The sequence below is a fragment of the Ranitomeya imitator genome, chromosome 2, assembly GCF_032444005.1.
Source record: "Ranitomeya imitator isolate aRanImi1 chromosome 2, aRanImi1.pri, whole genome shotgun sequence".
Classification (NCBI taxonomy): domain Eukaryota; kingdom Metazoa; phylum Chordata; class Amphibia; order Anura; family Dendrobatidae; genus Ranitomeya; species Ranitomeya imitator.
In genome coordinates this window covers 602,933,794-602,954,116 of record NC_091283.1, presented here as the reverse complement: position 1 = coordinate 602,954,116, position 20,323 = coordinate 602,933,794, and the positions used below count along the sequence as shown (strand labels likewise).

Below are 20,323 nucleotides of genomic sequence, written 5' to 3'. Positions count from 1 at the left end.
AGTAAAGTAGTGTAAATTACATCAGAAATGTATTCCAGACCCTCGCTGTTGTACATTTCTACTTGTCGTGCATGGCAGTGGAAAGATGTGACAAATTCATTAAAGAAGCACACATCTCTCTGGAGTATGATGCACCGAATTTATTAAGACTGGAGGTGTAAAGCGCTAATTTTAATGAATCGGGCCCTGTATGTGTTGATAAATTCTCCTGTTAGAGTTCATTCGGACATCAGAGATTTTCTCTTGCGCTTCCTAAATGTTTTTATCAGAGTTCCATCAGATTTTACACAGGATGTCAGTTTTTACTACCAAAGTGTTATTAGTTTTTCTTGACTGAAAAAAATAAATATGAAGTTTTTTCAGGCTTCTCATATCAAAAAGTCTGTGAAAATCGATAGAACAAGGATAGCATACGAGAAGTGTCCAATTTTTCCACAGCCCCATAGACTTGCATGGGTGAAACGGATCTGAGACTCCAATCAAAAATCAGACATGTTTTCATGATTTTCTGCATACCGGTATTTCTCAGTTGGCAAAATTACACAGAAATGTGAACAGCCCCAAAGACTAATGGGTAGGAGTTCTATCTGTGAAAACCGTGGATAGAACTAGTTTCCAAAAAACTGTTTGAATGAGGCCTTAGTTTTTGGATTTTCTAACTGGAATGCCACTACAAGTAATGGGGGAGCTTAGTCATGATTATTGCATATATTGAGCTCATTAATTAGGTAGTAGGCAATAGGCTTCACTAGGGCTGCAGGCAACCAACATTTTGTTTTTTAATATATTTAAGTGCTAAGGATTTCACGCTCCGTATCAGGACAGAGACCTGACCACTATAAAGAAATAAAAAAATAGCCACTCAGAAAGGACATTAGGGCAGGTTTACTAAGAATATTGCGTGGCTGTACTGGTGTCAAATGAACTAAAAATGGGGGCAAATGTGTACCCCACAATTATCTGCTTTAGACATGTTTTGCACCTTATAAAAGAGGAATTATGGAGTAGAGGACAGTTGACTTGTGTCATATTATACCAACATTTTTGGTAAAAGATTTAACCTAACGTCAGTGGTGTCATAAAGTAAGGCAGGTGTCAAAAAAGCACAACATGTCTTATACACTCATACATCTGGCACATCTAGTCTAGTTATAAGCTGTCTAAATGTAAAGAGGTCATATGAAGTTAGCAATTTGTCCTGTGGTTAGGTGATGTGTTGCTGATGGCTGGTGTTTCGTGTTTAACTGCAGGGACTACAATGATCTCCAAACCAGGCTTTTTTAGTGACCCGTCTGGAGTGATGGTCAGTGAATAGAGCAGTGATATTCATGCACAACTGCTGTTCCATTCAGATTTGGCACTGCAGACCTACTGCTTTGGATCGTTGGGGGTCTCAAAAGTGTGACACCAAGAAATCAGGACTCATGTATGCTGTAGATATGTGATAGCCTGCTCTCTAAGTACAACCCCTTTAAAAGGGTTTTCCAAGTCTGTAAAGTGGACACCAAATGCTGTAAAATACCTAAAATAACAAACATATCAGCTACTTACCCTCTCTGGGTCCAGTGCTGTCTCTCATTGGTGATGTCACGTTGACAACAGTCATCACTGCTGTAGTCATTTAACTGGACTATGGCAGTTGTACTAAGAAAACCACCCAAAAGGGAGTCTGAGAGCAGCATAAGTTAGGGACAGAGACCCTGATTCCAGTGATGTATCACTTAGTTTACTAGGTGCAGAAGATTTGATAAAATCAGTCTTCTCTACTGCAGATCTAGCAGAGCTCACTTGTTGAGCCCTGAGGACGCCACACCTTTCTGTGTACATTGTAAAGTGACAGAGAGCTGCTAATCAGTGATGGGGGTGTGGTTAGTGATTGGACAAGGAGGCACAAGGCCAGTTGTCTTGTAGTAATCCTGCAGATAAAACACAATACATCACAAATCACAGCCCAATAAGTGACACATCACTGTATTTAGGGTCTCTGCTTCTACATTTTAGAGCTCTGACATTACATAGCAAAAATCTACTGATAGATTCCCTTTAATTAAGTATTAATAAATCGGCCCCATTATTTAAAAAGATTGAGATTTACTTTGTAAAGTGAGTTTTGTTTTCAGATCCCCTGTCAAGGTACAATCATACTTGTGATCTACAGGATTTTATCATGAAGAAATAAACCAAAAAGCACCCCTGAGGAAGGTTTCATTACCGAAACGCGCGTCGGGGTCAGCGGTGGACGGCGTGGTGACGGGCACATATATCTCAGTATGTCTCTATTATAATTTGTATACTATATTGTTGTATGCCTTACATTGTATTGTCACCAGGATAGCCGACCATGGCTATACATCTGGCTACGCCGTGATATGTCTATTTTATCTGTGGATTGTGTACTCATACATTTTATATATGCCGTCCACGGCTTGTAGTGGGCACGTTTTGTATTGCATTGTTACATGTCTCCCCATGCTCCCCCTGTACCTGTTTTTTACTCTTTAATATTAATAAAGTATTGTTTGATATTTTGGACATAAAAGCTGTTGTTGGTGCTTTTTGGTTTATTTCTTAGTGAATTTTGCAGCTTGTCCTGCTATTGTCCATATGAATGGTGGGGATTACTATTAGGCTCTATTGTTGGGTCTTGTACTTTGTTACCCATTCCCCGAACGTTTAGGATGTAATTTGTTGTGCATTTAGGATTTTATCATGCAGATTGTATACTGTACCCTATTTGAGGAATTTTTCTGCACTGAAGTGCTTTGAGAACTGCAAGTGCAACTATGTATTTTATTGTGATGCAGTTTTCTACAGGATCTAAAAATGTTCCCACAACTGTGTCCTTTACATAAGCTATAAAGTATTTTCTGACTCTCCGACATGCTATTATTTAGCCATTTGGATGTATCAAAACCAATGAAGTTGCCTTCAATTCTGTCACATAGATCCAGTATCCTGGATTTTGGAGCATTCCAGTGAGAACAGTTTCGACTTGCTTGACCAACAACCAATTAAAACGGTCCTAATCACCGTCTGACTGCTGTCCTCCCTTACACAAGGAAGCCTGTCAGTCACTAATAGGACCGTCCGCTGGACCAGAAGCCCAGAAGGTGCTGAGATTTCATTCAATAAAGATCATGTTATACTGAATCTTTCCCAACAAAACTACTGCGGCATGTAAAAGTTTGGGCACTCGTGGTCAATATTGCTGTTATTATAAAGAGTTAGCAAGTTGAAGATGAAATGATCTCTAAAGGGGCTAAAGTTAACTATAACACATTTCCTTTGTATTTTAGGCCCCCCCGCAAAATATTGTGTTATAAATTTCCCAGCTTTATAAAAACCGAGCCTCCGCTAATCTTGTGCTAAAAAACAGCAGCCATGGGTTCTTCTACCCAATTGTCTAGCACTCTGAAAATAAAAATGGTGGAGTCCCACAAAGCAGGGGAAGGCTACTGGAAGATAGCAAGGTGGTTTTAAGTTGCCCTTACCTCAGTTTTAAATGCAACTAAGAAATGACAGTTTAACAGGAACAGTGCAGGTCAAGATAAGGTCTGGAAAACTGAGCAAAATTGAGAGCTGCTCATAGGATTGCTAGAGAGGAAAATCAGAACCCCCGCTTGACTGCAAAAGACCTTCAGAAAGAATTAGCAGACTCTGGAGTTGTGGTATATTGTTCTACTGTTCAGAGACATCTTCACAAATATGGCCTTCATAGAAGAGTCATCAGAAGAAAACCTCTCCTATGTCCTCACCATAAAATTCAGCTTCAGAAGTATGCAAAAGAACATCTAATCAAGCCTGGTGCATCTTGGAAACAAGACCGATGAGGTCAAAACAGAATTCTTTGGCCACAATTATCAAAGGTATGTGTGGAGAAAAAAGGGCACAGAATTTCAGGAAAAGAACATCTCACCAACCATTAAGCATGGGAGTGGATCAATTATGCTTTGGGGTTGTGTTGCAGCCAATGGCACAGGAACATTCCATGGGTAGACGGAAGAATGGATTCAATGAAGTTTCCACAAAATCTTGATGCAAACATAACACCATTCGTAAAAAAGCTGAAGTTGAAAAGAGGATGGCATCTACAAATGGATAATGATCCTAAACATATGCCAAAATCCACAATAGCCTGTTAGGGGTCGAGTTCCTGCCTCTGCACAGGAGGAATCTCGGGCCACCTCCGATACAGTCTCCCATTCTTCTCCTGCCGCAGTGGACCCTGCTCAGCAGAGACGTCGATCCCAGCGTCTCGCTCAGTCTGACTCTGTGCTAAGAGTTACTGCTGCATTTCCTGCTTCTGCCATTGAAGTCAGTGCTGGTCAGCGGCGAGCAGACGCTTCTGGGACTAAGTCCTGCTTTTCACATTCTGAGCATGCCCAGAGTAAGATCTCTCAGTGGAGATCGAGGGTCACATGATCAGATACTGCAGCTAAGGTCATTGGTCCTTCTTGGAAGGTCCTTGTAGGTGCTAGGACTAAATCCTGCTTTGCACTCTGAGCATGCCCAGGGCAAGATCTCTCAGTGGAGATCTAGGGTCACATGCTCAGGTACTGCAGCAACTCCATTGGTCCTACTTTCAAAGGTCCTAAATGTGCTGCAACTATTTAAGGCCCGCATGGCTGCGCTAGTATTGTCTTTGTTATGTGCTTTGCGCCAGTGTGGTCACATGAGTGTGTGTTCAGGGACCCGGCTGAAATAAGCCCCTAGAATGCTGGCACCTCCGGCAAGGAGTTTGTGTTTGGATGTATTCCGGGACCCGGCTGAAATAAACCCCTAAAATGCTGGCACCTCCGGTGAGGAGTTTGTGTTTGGATGTATTCAGGGACCCGGCTGAAATAAGCCCCTAGAATGCTGGCTCCTCCGGCGAGGAGTTTTGTGTACATGAGTGACCACTGACTGCTCTCTGTTTGGGCAGTTAGCCTGTGCCTCTGTGGAGTCTAACCGGGCACAGTGCTTCTCTTTCACGGCTACTCAGTGAATTAACTGAGTTAGTCTATACCGCCATATAGTTCCGCCGTTTGCTAGCAGCAGGTACTCCTGCACGGTGGACCCCGGGCTGCGAACACACCAATATCAATAAAAACATCTCTATTTACTCGGTGCGTTTTGCTAGCCCTAACATAGCCTACCTCCAAAAGGCGCAAGCTGATGGTTTTACAATGGCCCTCACAATCCTCTGATCTGAACATCATTGAAAATCTGTGGCTAGACCTCAAAATAGCAGAGGATGCAAGACGACCCAGGAATCCCACAGAACTGGTAGAATTTTCCAAGGAAAAGTGGATAAAAACCCCTCAAACAAGAATTGAAAGACTCTTGGTTGGCTGCAAAAAGCATTTACATGCTGTGATACTTGCAAAAGGGAGTGCTACTAGGTACTATCCAAGCAGGGTGCCCAAACTATTGCATCTGAATATTTACATTTTTAAAAATGTAAAAAATGACATATATATATATATATAAATATATATATATATATATATTTATATATATATATACATATAATCTACTATATAATTGTCTAAGGGTCACTTCCGTCTGTCTGACAGTCTTTCTGTCACGGATATTCATTGGTCGCGGCCTCTGTCTGTCATGGAAATCCAAGTCACTGATTGGTCGTGGCAAAACGCCCACGACCATTGCCATGACCAGTCAGCGACGGGCACAGTCCGGCGGCAACATGGCTGCTCCTTCCTCCCCGCAGTCAGTGCCCGCTCTGTACTCCCCTCCAGTCAGCGCTCACACAGGGTTAATGCCAGCGTTACCGGAGCGCGGTGTAACGCACTTTGGTTACGCAGCTATTAACCCCGTGTGACCAACTTTTTACTATTGATGGTGCGTATGCAGCATCAATAGTAAAAAGATCTACTGTTACAAATAATAATAATAAAAAAAAACGTTATTCTCACCCTCCGACGTGTCGTCCTGTTCTCGGCAGTGCAAGCGGCAGGTCCCGGTGCTAAGGATGCTATGCGACAAGGACCTGCCATGACGTCACGATCATGTGACCACGACGTCATCACAGGTCCTGCGCTCATACCAAACCTGGGACCGGAAGCTGCCACGTGCACCGCACACAGGCGAGAGGACTAAAAGGGGCCCTTCAGAAGGTGAGTATGCTTATTTTTTATTTTTTAACCTGTTACATACGTGGCTGGGCAATATACTACGTAGCTGGGCAATATACTACATGACTGGCCAATATACTACGTGTCTGTGCTGTATACTACGTGGCTCTGTGCTGTATACTATGTGGCTCTGTGCTATATACTACGTGGCTGGGCAATATACTACGTGACTGGGCAATATACTACGTGACTGGGCAATATACTACGTGGCTGGGCAATATACTACGTGGCTGGGCAATATACTACGTGATTGGGCAATATACTATGTCGCTGGGCAATATACTACATGGCTGGGCAATATACTACGTCACTGGGCAATATACTACGTGACTGGGCAATATACTACGTGACTGGGCAATATACTACGTGACTGGGCAATATACTACGTCACTGGGCAATATACTACGTAACTGGGCAATATGCTACGTGACTGGGCAATACACTACGTAGCTGGGCAATATACTACATGGCTGGGAAATATAGTACGTGGCTGGGCAATGTACTACGTGGACATGCATATTCTAGAATACCCGATGCGTTAGAATCAGGCCACCATCTTGTGTATATATATATATATATATATATATATATATATATATATATATACACAGTATTTTGTTTATTTGTTTGCTTAAAATGCAAAGGAAATGTGTCATGTGTAACTTTAGCCCTTATAGAGATCATTTAAACTTCAACTTGGTCACCTGTTCAGTAATAACATTAATTTTGACCAGGGGTGCCCAAACATTTACATGACACTGTATGTATCACTCTGTTCAGCTCCTCCTGCTCTGTAGTATGAACTGCAAGTTCCCATTAACCTGTTTGGTAGAGCAGTTAGGCTGGTTTCACATTGGCGTTTTTTCGGGTGCGTTTTTGCGGTAAAAAACGCAAAAAAAGCATGGTGAAAAAACGCATGTAAACGCGTGTAAACGCTGCGTTTTTTTGACGCATGCGCTTTTGCATGTGGTGAAAAAAACGCGGCGTTTTGACGCGTTTACATGCGTTTTTACATGCGTTTGCGTTTTTTAAATGCATGCTGAGAAATGTGTGACAGCTGCCAATCATCAAAATAAAGTAAAAAAAAACACTATACACAGAAATAGTTAAGGTTAGGGTTAGGGGTAGGGGTAGGGTTAGGTGTAGGGATCATAACCCTAACCCTAAAGGGATCCTACCCCTAACCCTACCCCTAACCCTAACCCTAAGGGATCCTAACCCTAACCCTACCCCTAACCCTAACCCTACCCCTAACCCTAAGGGATCCTAACCCTAACCCTACCCCTAACCCTACCCCTACCCCTAACCCTAACCATAAAGGGATTAGGGTTAGGGTTAGGATCCCTTAGGGTTAGGGGTAGGGTTAGGGTTAGGGGTAGGGTTAGGGTTAAGGTTAGGATCCCTTAGGGTTAGGGGTAGGGTTAGGGGTAGGGGTAGGGTTAGGGGTAGGGTTAGGGTTAGGATCCCTTAGGGTTAGGGTTAGGGGTGGGGTTAGGGGTAGGGGTAGAGTTAGGGGTAGGGTTAGGTTCCCTTTATCACCTTTATGTTGGGGGGTGGCATATCAGTGTGTTTTCTGTTTTTTTAATAAAAAAACGCATGCGTTTTTTACCGCAAAAAACGCATGCACCAAAAAACGCATGCGTCCCCATTGACTCCAATGTATTTTTTGACCCAAAAAAAACGCATGAAAACGCATGCGTTTTTTTTTTGGTCCAAAAAACGCTTCTAAAAATACTACAAGTAGCATTTCAGAAAATGAACGCATGCAGTAAAAAAACGCATGCGTCAAAAAACGCGACCAAACGCGTACACAAAAAAACGCATGCGTTTTCAATGTTAAATATAGGGGAAAAAAAACGCATGCGTTTTTTTGAAAAAAAACGCTGCAGACAAAAACGCAAGTGTGAAACCACCCTTAGTTAGGGTATGTGCACATATTGAGCATTTATGGGAGATTGTTTTGCACCAAAAACCAGTGATGGCAGGAAAAATGCATTGTTAAATACATGAGTTTTTAATGCATTTTTAAAAATTGTTTTTTATTTGCATTTTTTTCCCATTCGTTTGAAAGAAATGAACTGACATGCTGCAGTCATGAAAAAATGTGGTTCAGATCTGCAATGAAAAAAATAAGCAGCCTGTGCATGAGATTTTGGAAATTTTATTCACTTTGATATTATTAAAAGTGCGGTATTTTTTACCCTTGAAAAAACGTGCAAAAAAAATTGAAACCTGTCAAAATATTTGTGAGTTCATGTAAAACTTGGTCTGCTAGCTAAATAAAAAAGAAAATAAACCAACAGAAGTTCTCATGGGAACAAGATGCTTAAAGGAGTATTCCAATCTGCAAGATCCTATCCCCATATGTAGTAGGTGTAATAATAATTATGTTAGCAAATACCTCCAATTAGAAATGTAGTATAGTTCTTATGATTTACTATGTTTCTTTCCTCATGCGCAGGCATTGCAGGACCTTAGGTATCCATGGTTGCTACCACTAGCAACTAGCTGTCACTATATTAGTGGTCATAACCATGGATACCTAAGGTCCTGCAATGCCTGCACATGAGGAAAGAAACACAGTGAATCAGAAAAATTATACTACATTTCTAATTGGAGGTACACAGATACCAGAAGAATGGGGTACATGGGCTTTCTGAACTATATTATACTACTAGAAATAGACCTGATGCTATCGCATCGGGAGTGCGGTGAAATTAACATCTGTGTATGCTTAGTGGTGCAGGCAGGAGCAGCAGACATGTCTCACACCGTTTGCGCTTTCTAACATACCGTATTTTTCGGATTTTAAGACGCTCCGGATTATAAGAAGCACCCCAAATTTTGAGGAGAAAAATAAGAAAAAATATTTTTTAATAAAATGGTGGTGCTTCTTATAATCCTTACATCTTATTGCTTACCAGGGGTGGTGGTTGTGGTGATGCAGGATCCCAGGGTCGCTACTGGAGGAGGCCGGAGTGGTGTGATACCGCAGGCAGAGATAAGGGGAGGCTCCGATGTGCGGCGCGCTGCTGTGGGGGTCTTGTGCTGCTGCGGGGGTCTCCAGTGCCCAGCGGTGCTGTGTGGGTGTCTCAGCGCTGAAATCTCATCTCTCAAGATCTTGGTCCCGAGATCATCATCTGCGCATGCGCCGCCTCCGGAGGCGGCCATATTACCGAAGACCACCGCACATGGAACCGTGGAAGTGCCGGGGCTCTGGCCTGTCGCAAAATGTACACCCATGCAGCACTGGAGACACCCGCAGCATCGGCCAGCAACCGCCGGACACCCTGTATGTCACTTGCGCAAGTGACACTGCTGCGGTGCCTTATGGGATTCGGGGACAGCGGCCGGAAGTCCCAACTGGCAATTATTATACAGGATCAATACCAGTTGTAGCTTAGCTGATTTAGGATATATTTTTTCTAGAAGATCCCATTATGTAACATCAGACAGAAAAATCATGCACCATCCTTCAGACTGTGCACTACACATACCAATACATAACATGCATCTGTTGTAACATGGGTCCACCCTCAAAAAAGAAGAATTGTAAAAACATATTTTTTCAAAAAATCAGAAAATAATAATAAAAAATATATATATTCTACTGATAAATTATTTTTATGTAAAAACAAAAAGTGCACGTTTGGTATCGCCGCGCTCGTGATGACCTGCCTCATAAAACTGTTCCATTAGCTAACCCCATCAGTGAACATCATAAAAAAAGGGGGGGAATGCATTTTCACCATATTGCCGAACAAAAGGTGGAATAAAACGCGATATAGACGAATGTAAATAAAAATGGTATCACTGAAAAAGTGACTTTGTCCAGCAAAAAACAAACTGCCATACTGCTCCATCAGTTGAAAAATAAAAAAAGTTATAGCTCTCAGAATACAGCGATGCAAAAATATATATTTGAAAAAAAAAATAGTTTTTACTGTGTAAAAGTGTCAAAACTTAAAAAATATGTAAATAAAATATCGCTGTAATCGTACTGACCCGAAGAATAAAACTGCCTTATTAATACACATACACATGGAACGACATAAAAAAACAAAAAAAGAAATCCTGAATTGCTGTTTTTTGTTCATTCTGCCTCCTAAAAGTCAAAAAATGTTATGTGACTGAAAATGGTACCAATAAAAACGTCAACATGACTCTGTCAGATGAAATATGGAAAAATTATAGCTCTCAAAATATAGCGATGCAAAAACTAGTGTGACAGCAGCCAAACATAAAAAACTATTATAAATCTAGTATCGCTGTAATCGCACCAACCCGAATAATAGTCGCCTAATCACTTGTACTATACGAGGAGCATAATAAAAATAAATAAAACTAATTCTTCACCTGCTGTTGATTTTTTCATTCTGCCTCCCAAAAATCGAAGTAAGGCTCAGCGCACATTTATCCTGTGATCTGAGCGCTTAAACCAGGGTTTCCGTGTAAATTTCTGAAATACGTGATTCATACGGAACCCATGGTGGAAGATTCCCTATAATGAGGCAGATGGAGGCACTGTGGATGCCTAAAAAGTGAAGGCAGAAAAGTGCGGTTGGCCAGTTTTGTGCACTTCTGAAAAGAAGGAAACCTCTGAACAGAGGCCAGAGGGAGTCCAGAGAGACTCTGCTGCCTCATTATAGTGAATGGATCCCTCAGGGGTTTAATCTGAATCACGTCATTCAGAGATTTAGATGGAAACTCTGATGTAAGTGCTCAGCATTCAACTCAATCCTCAAAATCTGCAAGTCTCCACTCAAGTCCATCATTTGTCAATATACAGTGGGGCAAAAAAGTATTTAGTCAGTCAGCAATAGTGCAAGTTCCACCACTTAAAAAGATGAGAGGCGTCTGTAATTTACATCATAGGTAGACCTCAACTATGGGAGACAAACTGAAAAAAAAAAATCCAGAAAATCACATTGTCTGTTTTTTTAACATTTTATTTGCATATTATGGTGGAAAATAAGTATTTGGTCAGAAACAAAATTTCATCTCAATACTTTGTAATATATCCTTTGTTGGCAATGACAGAGGTCAAACGTTTTCTGTAAGTCTTCACAAGGTTGCCACACACTGTTGGTATGTTGGCCCATTCCTCCCTGCAGATCTCCTCTAGAACAGTGATGTTTTTGGCTTTTCGCTTGGCAACACGGACTTTCAACTCCCTCCAAAGGTTTTGTATAGGGTTGAGATCTGGAGACTGGCTAGGCCACTCCAGGACCTTGAAATGCTTCTTACGAAGCCACTCCTTCGTTGCCCTGGCGGTGTGCTTTGGATCATTGTCATGTTGAAAGACCCAGCCACGTTTCATCTTCAATGCCCTTGCTGATGGAAGGAGGTTTGCACTCAAAATCTCACGATACATGGCCCCATTCATTCTTTCATGTACCCGGATCAGTCGTCCTGGCCCCTTTGCAGAGAAACAGCCCCAAAGCATGATGTTTCCACAACCATGCTTTACAGTAGGTATGGTGTTTGATGGATGCAACTCAGTATTCTTTTTCCTCCAAACACGACAAGTTGTGTTTCTACCAAACAGTTCCAGTTTGGTTTCATCAGACCATAGGACATTCTCCCAAAACTCCTCTGGATCATCCAAATGCTCTCTAGCAAACTTCAGACGGGCCCGGACATGTACTGGCTTAAGCAGTGGGACACGTCTGGCACTGCAGGATCTGAGTCCATGGTGGCGTAGTGTGTTACTTATGGTAGGCCTTGTTACATTGGTCCCAGCTCTCTGCAGTTCATTCACTAGGTCCCCCCACGTGGTTCTGGGATTTTTGCTCACCGTTCTTGTGATCATTCTGACCCCACGGGGTGGGATTTTGCGTGCAGCCCCAGATCGAGGGAGATTATCAGTGGTCTTGTATGTCTTCCATTTTCTAATTATTGCTCCCACTGTTGATTTCTTCACTCCAAGCTGGTTGGCTATTGCAGATTCAGTCTTCCCAGCCTGGTGCAGGGCTACAATTTTGTTTCTGGTGTCCTTTGACAGCTCTTTGGTCTTCACCATAGTGGAGTTTGGAGTCAGACTGTTTGAGGGTGTGCACAGGTGTCTTTTTATACTGATAACAAGTTTAAACAGGTGCCATTACTACAGGTAATGAGTGGAGGAAAGAGGAGACTCTTAAAGAAGAAGTTACAGGTCTGTGAGAGCCAGAAATCTTGATTGTTTGTTTCTGACCAAATACTTTTTTTCCACCATAAAATGCAAAAAAAAATGATAAAAAAACAGACAATGTGATTTTCTGGATTTTTTTTCTCAGTTTGTCTCCCATAGTTGAGGTCTACCTATGATGTAAATTACAGACGCCTCTCATCTTTTTAAGTGGTGGAACTTGCACTATTGCTGACTGACTAAATACTTTTTTGCCCCACTGTAAATATAGGGGACTTATACATTACTGGTAGCACAAAGGCTCTGAAAATGTTTTTTGGCTCCTTGCATCTCAAAAGAAATCCAGCGAATACTCTGCTCCCAAATCCAAATGCCCCCCTCCCTTTTGGGAGCCATTTTGCCTGAACCACATTTAGTGTCCATATGTTTGGTATTTCTGTAGTGATAAGAGCCTGCCTAATTTACTGTTGTGTGTCTTCACAAACATGAGCTAGTCACTACAACAGCAGTTTGCAATTTACTCAGTAAGGGCTCTTTTCCACTTGCGAGAAAAACAAACGAGTGCAATCCGATAAAAAATCGGATTGCACTCAGGCCAATGTTATTAAATGGGTGACATCTTATCTGTGATTTTTTTCTCAGCTGAAATCGGACTGAGAAAAAAATCGCAGCATGCTGCATATTGCTGCGATTCTGGGACGAGACTCGCCAATGTAATTCAATGGGTGCGAGGAAAAAATCAAATCACACAGCACTCGGACCATGCGAGTGCTGTCCGATTTTTACGCACCGGTGTCCTTTGAAAAGCCGGCCATTCAGCGCGGTGTACAGTAAAATCACACTGACAGGTTAGAATACAGTCATGGACAAAAATTTTGAGAATGAGACAAATATTAATTTTTCCAAAGTCTACTGCTTCATTTTTTCTAATGGCAATTTGCATATACTCCTGAATGTCAGAGTGATCAGCTTAACAGCAATTACTGTACTTGCAAAGTCAATATTTGTCCAGAAAATGAACTTTAACCCCCAAAACACATTTCAACATCATTGCAGTCCTGCCTTAAAAGGAGCAGCTAACATCGTTTTAGTGATTGATCCATTAACACAGGTGTGGGTGTTGATGAGGACAGGGCTGGCGATCAATCAGTCATGATTAAGTAAGAATGACATCACTGGACACTTTAAAAGGAGGATGGTGCTTGGCATCATTGTTTCTCTTCAGTTAACCATGGTTATCTCTAAAGAAACATGTGCAGCCATCATTGCACTGCACAAAAATGGCCTAACAGGGAAGAGTATCACAGCTACAAAGATTGCACCTCAGTCAACAATCTATCGCATCATCAAGAACTTCAAGGAGAGAGCTTCCATTGTTGTCAAAAAGGCTCCAGGGCGCCCAAGAAAGACCAGCAAGCGCCAGGACCGTATCTTCAAACTGGTTCAGCTGCGCGATCGGACTACCAGCAGTGCCGAGCTTGCTCAGGAATGGCAGCAGGCTGGTGGGAGTGCTTCTGCACGCACTGTGAGGCCGAGACTCTGAGCAAGGCCTGGTTTCAAGGAGGGCAGCAAAGAAGCCACTTCTCTCCAGAAAAAACATCAGGGACCGACTGATATTCTGCAAAAGATACAGGGAGTGGACTGCTGAGGACTGGGGCAAAGTCATTTTCTCTGATGAATCCCCTTTTCGATTGTTTGGGACATCTGGAAAACAGCTTATTCGGAGAAGAAGAGGTGAGCGCTACCACCAGTCTTGTCTCATGCCAACTGTAAAGCATCCTGAAACCATTCATGTGTGGGGTTGCTTCTCAGCCAAGGGAATCGGCTCACTCACAGTCTTGCCTAAAAACACAGCCATGAATAAAGAATGGTACCAGAATGTCCTCCAAGAGCAACTTCTCCCAACCGTCCAAGAGCAGTTTGGCGCCCAACAATGCCTTTTCCAGCATGATGGAGCACCTTGCCATAAAGCAAAGGTGATAACTAAATGGCTCATGGAACAAAACATAGAGATTTTGGGTCCATGGCCTGGAAACTCCCCAGATCTTAATCCCATTGAGAACTTGTGGTCAATCATCAAGAGACGGGTGGACAAACAAAAAACAACAAATTCTGGCAAAATGCAAGCATTGATTATGCAAGAATGGACTGCTATCAGTCAGGATTTGGTCCAGAAGTTGATTGAGAGCATGCCAGGGAGAATTGCAGAGGTCTTGAAGAAGAAGGGTCAACAATGCAAATATTGACTTGCTGCATTAACTCATTCTAACTGTCAATATAACCTATTGGTACTCATAATATGATTGCAATTATATTTCTGTATGTGATATAAACATCAGACAAACACTAATAAAAACCAGAGGGCAGCAGATCATGTGAAAATAGAATTTTGGTGTCATTCTCAAAACCTTTGGCCATGACTGTAGAATAGATATATACACATAATAATAATTAATAATAATTTTTATTTATATAGCGCCAACATATTCCGCAGCGCTTTACAAATTATAGAGGGGACTTGTACAGACAATAGACATTACAGCATAACAGAAATCACAGTTCAAAATATATACCAAGAGGAGTGAGGGCCCTGCTCGCAAGCTTACAAACTATGGGGAAAAGGGGAGACACGAGAGGTGGATGGTAACAATTGCTTTAGTTATTCGGACCAGCTATAGTGTAAGGCTCAGGTGTTCATGTAAAGCTGCATGAACCAGTTACCTGCCTAAGTATGTAGCAGTACAGACACAGAGGGCTAATACTGCATAAAGTGTATGAGAACATGATGCGAGGAACCTTTTTTTTTTTTTTTTTTTTTATTATAAATAGGCCACACAGGGATCGTTAGGTTAATGCATTGAGGCGGTAGGCCAGTCTGAACAAATGAGTTTTTAGGGCACGCTTAAAACTGTGGGGATTGGGGATTAATCGTATTAACCTAGGTAGTGCATTCCAAAGAATCGGCGCAGCACGTGTAAAGTCTTGGAGACGGGAGTGGGAGGTTCTGATTATTGAGGATGCTAACCTGAGGTCATTAGTGGAGCGGAGGGCACGGGTAGGGTGGTAGACTGATACCAGGGAGGAGATGTAGGGTGGTGCTGAGCCATGGAGTGCTTTGTGGATGAGGGTAGTAGTTTTGTACTGGATTCTGGAGTGGATGGGTAGCCAGTGTAATGACTGGCACAGGGTAGAGGCATCGGTGTAACGGTTGGTGAGGAATATGATCCTGGCTGCAGCATTCAGGACAGATTGGAGAGGGGAGAGTTTTGCAAGAGGGAGGCCGATTAGTAGAGAGTTACAATAGTCCAGACGAGAATGAATAAGTGAAACAGTCAGAGTTTTTGCAGAGTCGAAAGTAAGAAAAGGGCGAATTCTAGAAATGTTTTTGAGATGCAGGTAAGAAGAGCGAGCCAGTGATCGGATGTAGGGGGTGAATGAAAGGTCAGAATCAAGGATGACCCCAAGGCAGCGGGCATGTTGCTTTGGAGTAATGGTGGAACCGCATACGGAGATGGCAATGTCAGGCAAAGGTAGGTTAGTAGAGGGAGAGAATACGAGGAGTTCAGTTTTTGACAGGTTTAGTTTCAGATAGAGGGAGGACATGATGTTAGAGACAGCGGTAAGACAATCACTGGTGTTTTCTAAAAAGGTCGGTGTGATATCAGGAGAAGAAGTGTATAATTGGGTGTCGTCAGCATAGAGATGGTACCGGAAACCAAATCTACTGATTGTTTGTCCAATAGGGACAGTATACTACGAGAAGAGAAGGGGGCCTAGGACTGATCCTTGAGGAACCCCAACAGTAAGGGGAAGGTGAGAGGAGGAGGAACCAGCAAAACATACAGTGAAGGATCGGTCAGAGAGATAGGAGGAGAACCAGGAGAGAACGGTGTCCTTGAGGCCGATGGAGCGGAGCATAGTGAGGAGGAGCTGATGATCCACAGTGTCGAATGCTGCAGAGAGATCCAAGAGAATTAGCATGGAGTAGTGACCATTAGATTTAGCTGTTAGTAGGTCATTAGAGACTTTAGTGAGGGCAGTTTCAGTAGAGTGTAAAGAGCGGAAGCCAGATTGAAGAGGGTCGAGAAGAGAGTTATCTGAGAGATAGCGGGTAAGACGGGAGTGGACCAGGCGTTCGAGGAGTTTAGAGATGAAGGGAAGATTAGAGACAGGTCTATAATTAGCGGCACAGTTTTGATCGAGGGATGGTTTTTTAAGTAATGGATGTATGATGGCATGCTTAAATGAGGAGGGAAAAATACCGGAAGTGAGGGAAAGGTTGAATATTTTTGTTAGGTGAGAGGTGACAGCTGGGGAAAGGGACTGGAGGAGATGTGATGGAATGGGGTCACTGGTGCAAGTGGTCGGGTGAGAAGATGCAAGGAGCCTGCTTACTTCTTCTTCTGTAACTGCTTCAAAGTCAGAGAGTGAACTAGATGCATTGGGGGAGGGAGGACAGTGCATGATATGAAGAGATTGGGAGATGATTTCCTGTCGAATGTGGTCAATTTTTTCTTTGAAGTAATTGGCCAGATCGTCAGCACGGAGATCCGTGGTTGGGGCCTGCTCTCTTGGGTTGAGTAGGGACTGGAACGTGTCAAAGAGACGTTTAGGGTTATTGGACAGGGAGGTGATGAGGGTGTTGAAGTAGGTTTGTTTGGAGAGGTGAAGGGCAGAATTTTATGTCTTTAGCATGAACTTATAATGGATGAAATCTTCGGGTAGATTAGATTTTCTCCACAGACGTTCTGCGCACCTGGAGCACCGCTGCAGGAAACGTGTTTGCAGCGTGTGCCACGGTTGTTGCCGTCACATAGAATAGATATATACAGTATACATATATATATATATATATGTCAGTCAGACCCCTATATATATATATATTTATATTTAATGCAGCGCTAGATAGCAGAAAAGCCGGTAATTCAATTGCCGGCTTTTGCTATCTCCTTCACAAACCCGACAGGATATGAGACATGGTTTACAAACAGTAAACCATTTCTTATCCCTTATTTTTTTTACATATTCCTGACTACTAATGTAAGAAGTGTCTTTGTGTAAAATTTGGGGGCTCTAGCTGTTAAATTAAAGGGATAAATCACGGAAAAAATTGGCCTGGACTCCCGCGCAATTTTCTCCTCCCGAGTGGAAAATCTGCAGGCAAATAGGCTCTGTCGCTCCCGAGTCTCTCCATATAGTTAAGCAGCACTGTACAGCCACATATGGGGTATTTCCACATTCACTAGAGATTGGGGGACAAAGTTTGGTGCCGTTTTTACCCATTTCTCCTTGTGAAAATGTAAAATCTGGGGCTAAAACAATGTTTTGGTAAAAATTTAATTATTTTTTCTTCACAGTCCAGTGGTTTAAAATTCTGTGACACACCCATGATGTCAATATGATCACTGTTCCTGAAAGGACAACAATTGTGAGTTGAAAAAATTGCCATTTTGTTTTTGATAAAAAAAATTATGTTTTAAAAAAGTTGCACGAAAACCTGATTTAAACATTTTCTGATATTAGAATCTATTTATAGGTACATTTAAATCAATAGATCTTGTAGTAAAAATAAGTTCCACAATTGGATGTGTAAAAAAATATGTTCCTGTGCTGAGATAATCTTATAAATGTGTCCCTGCTGTGTACAGTGTAATGGCTGTGTGTGACCGTGCAGGAACATGGTCTGATCATACCACAGCTCCTGGGCAGAAGAGGAAGCAAAAAAAAGTATACAGACATGACAGCATGGAAATGCAACTGATTCATTTAAGTAAAGAATTTTCTGCTTGTTTTTAACCTCTTCTCTACTCAGTCTTTTTTCATCTTCCTGACCAGGCCAATTTTTTTCAATTTAATTTTTCAGTGTCACTTTATGAGGTTATAACTCTGGAACGCTTCAACATATCTCAGTGATTCAGAAAGAGTTTTTTAGTGACATATTGTACTTCATGTTAGTGGTAAATTTGTGTTTATTTACAAAAATCTAAAAAATTTCACAAAATTTTTTGAGAATTTACCAATTTTCAATCTTTGAATTTTTATGCTCTTAAGCCAGATAGTTATACCACACAAAATAGTTAATAAACAACATTTACTACATGTCTGCTTCACATCAGCATAATTTTTTAAACATATATTTTTTAGAATGTTAGAAGGATTAAAAGTTTAACAGCAATTTCCAATTTTTCCAACAAATTGTGCAAAATCATTTTTTTAGACCACATCTCATTTGAAATGACTTTGAGGGGCCTATATGACAGAAAATACCCAAAAGTAACACCATTCTAAAAACCGCACCCCTCAATGTCCTCAAAACCACATTCAATAAGTTTATTAATCCTTTAGGGGCTTCACCGGTATTAAAGCAATGTGGAAGGAAAAACTAAAAATTTTACTTTTTTCCACAAAAATATTGCTTTAGCCCCACATTTTTTATTTTCACAAAGTAACGGGAGAAAATAGACCATACAATTTTTTGTGCAGTTTCCCCCGGAGTACACTGATAACTCATATGTAGTGATGAGCAAGTATACTCGTTGCTCGAGATTTCCCGAGTATGCTCGGGGGTCTCCGAGTATTTGTTGACGCAGCTGAATGATTTACAGCTGCTAGCCAGCATAAGTACATGTGGGGGTTGCCTAGTTGCTAGGGAATCCCCACATGTGATCAAGCTGGCTAACAGATGTAAATCATTCAGCTGCGGCGATGAAAACTAAATCTCCGAGCGCTAAAAAATACTCGGATGACACCCAAGCGTGCTCAGGAAATCTCGAGCAATGAGTATACTCGCTCATCACTACTCATATGTGGTGGAAACCTAGTGTCTGGGCACATGGCAGGGCTTGGAAGGGAAAGAGCACCACTCAACTTTTGAGTGTAAAATTGGCTGGAATAGATAGTGCATGCCATATCATGTTTGCCGAGCCCCTGATGTGCCCCCATTTTGGAAACAACACTCCTCAAGGAATTTATCTAGAGGTGTGGACAGCATGTAGAAACTACAGGTATTCCATAGAATTGTATAACATTGAGCTTAGAAAATAAAAAATCACATTTTTCCCACAAAATTGTTGCTTTAGCCCAAAATTTTTCATTTTCTTCAGTGTAACAGGAGAAAATTTACCATACAATTTGTTGTGCAATTTCTCCTGATAACATCTATACATCATATGTGGTGGAAAACTACTGTTTAGGCACACAGCAGGGTTCAGAAGGGAAGGAGCACCATTTGACTTTTGGAGCGCACAATTGGCTGGAATAGATAGTGGATGCCATGTCATATTTGCAGAGTCCCCCACAAGTGACCCCATTTTGGAAACCACACCCCTCAAGGAATTTATCTACAGATGTGGTGAGCACCTTGATCCTGCAGGTGCTTCACAGAATTTTATAACGTTGAGCAATGAAAATGAAAAAATAAATTTTTCCAGTAAAAATTTTGCATTAGCCCCATATTTTTCCCTTTTACAAGGGTAACAAGGGAAAATGGATTCCAGAAAATCTGTTATGTAACTTCTCCTGAGTATGCTGATAACCCACATGTGGTGGAAAACTACTGTTTGGGCACATGACAGGGCATGGAATGTAAGGATTGCCAATTGAATTCTGGAGCACAATTTTGGCTAATTTTGGCTTCAAATGTTACATGGCATCCGCAATGATTGCGGATGCCATGTTACATTTGAAGAGCCCCTGACATGCAAAAATAGCAGGCAACCCCACAAATGACCGCATTTTGGAAACTACACCAATTGAGGACTTCATCTAGGGGTGTAGTGAACATTTTTAACCCTCAGGCTATTCACAGGATTGTATCATGTTGGGCTGAGTCAATGGATAATTACCATTTTTTCCACTAAAATGTTGCTTTGGTCCCAAGTTTTTAATTTTTAAAAGGGACAATAGGAGAAAATGAACAGTGCAATTTGTTACGCAATTTCTCCTGAGTACGCCAAAGCTTAGAAGGGAAGGAGAGCCATATTGATATTCAGATTTTGCTGGAATGGTTTGAGCTTAGAAGGGAAGGAGAGCCATATTGATATTCAGATTTTGCTGGAATGGT

General features: G+C 41.8%; 1 protein-coding gene across 3 annotated transcripts in view; it reads right to left on the bottom strand.

The window, feature by feature from the left end:
* Nucleotides 1-20,323, bottom strand: part of CACNA1G (calcium voltage-gated channel subunit alpha1 G) — a 501,367-nt gene that overhangs the window by 6,372 nt on the left and 474,672 nt on the right. The window lies entirely within an intron of this gene.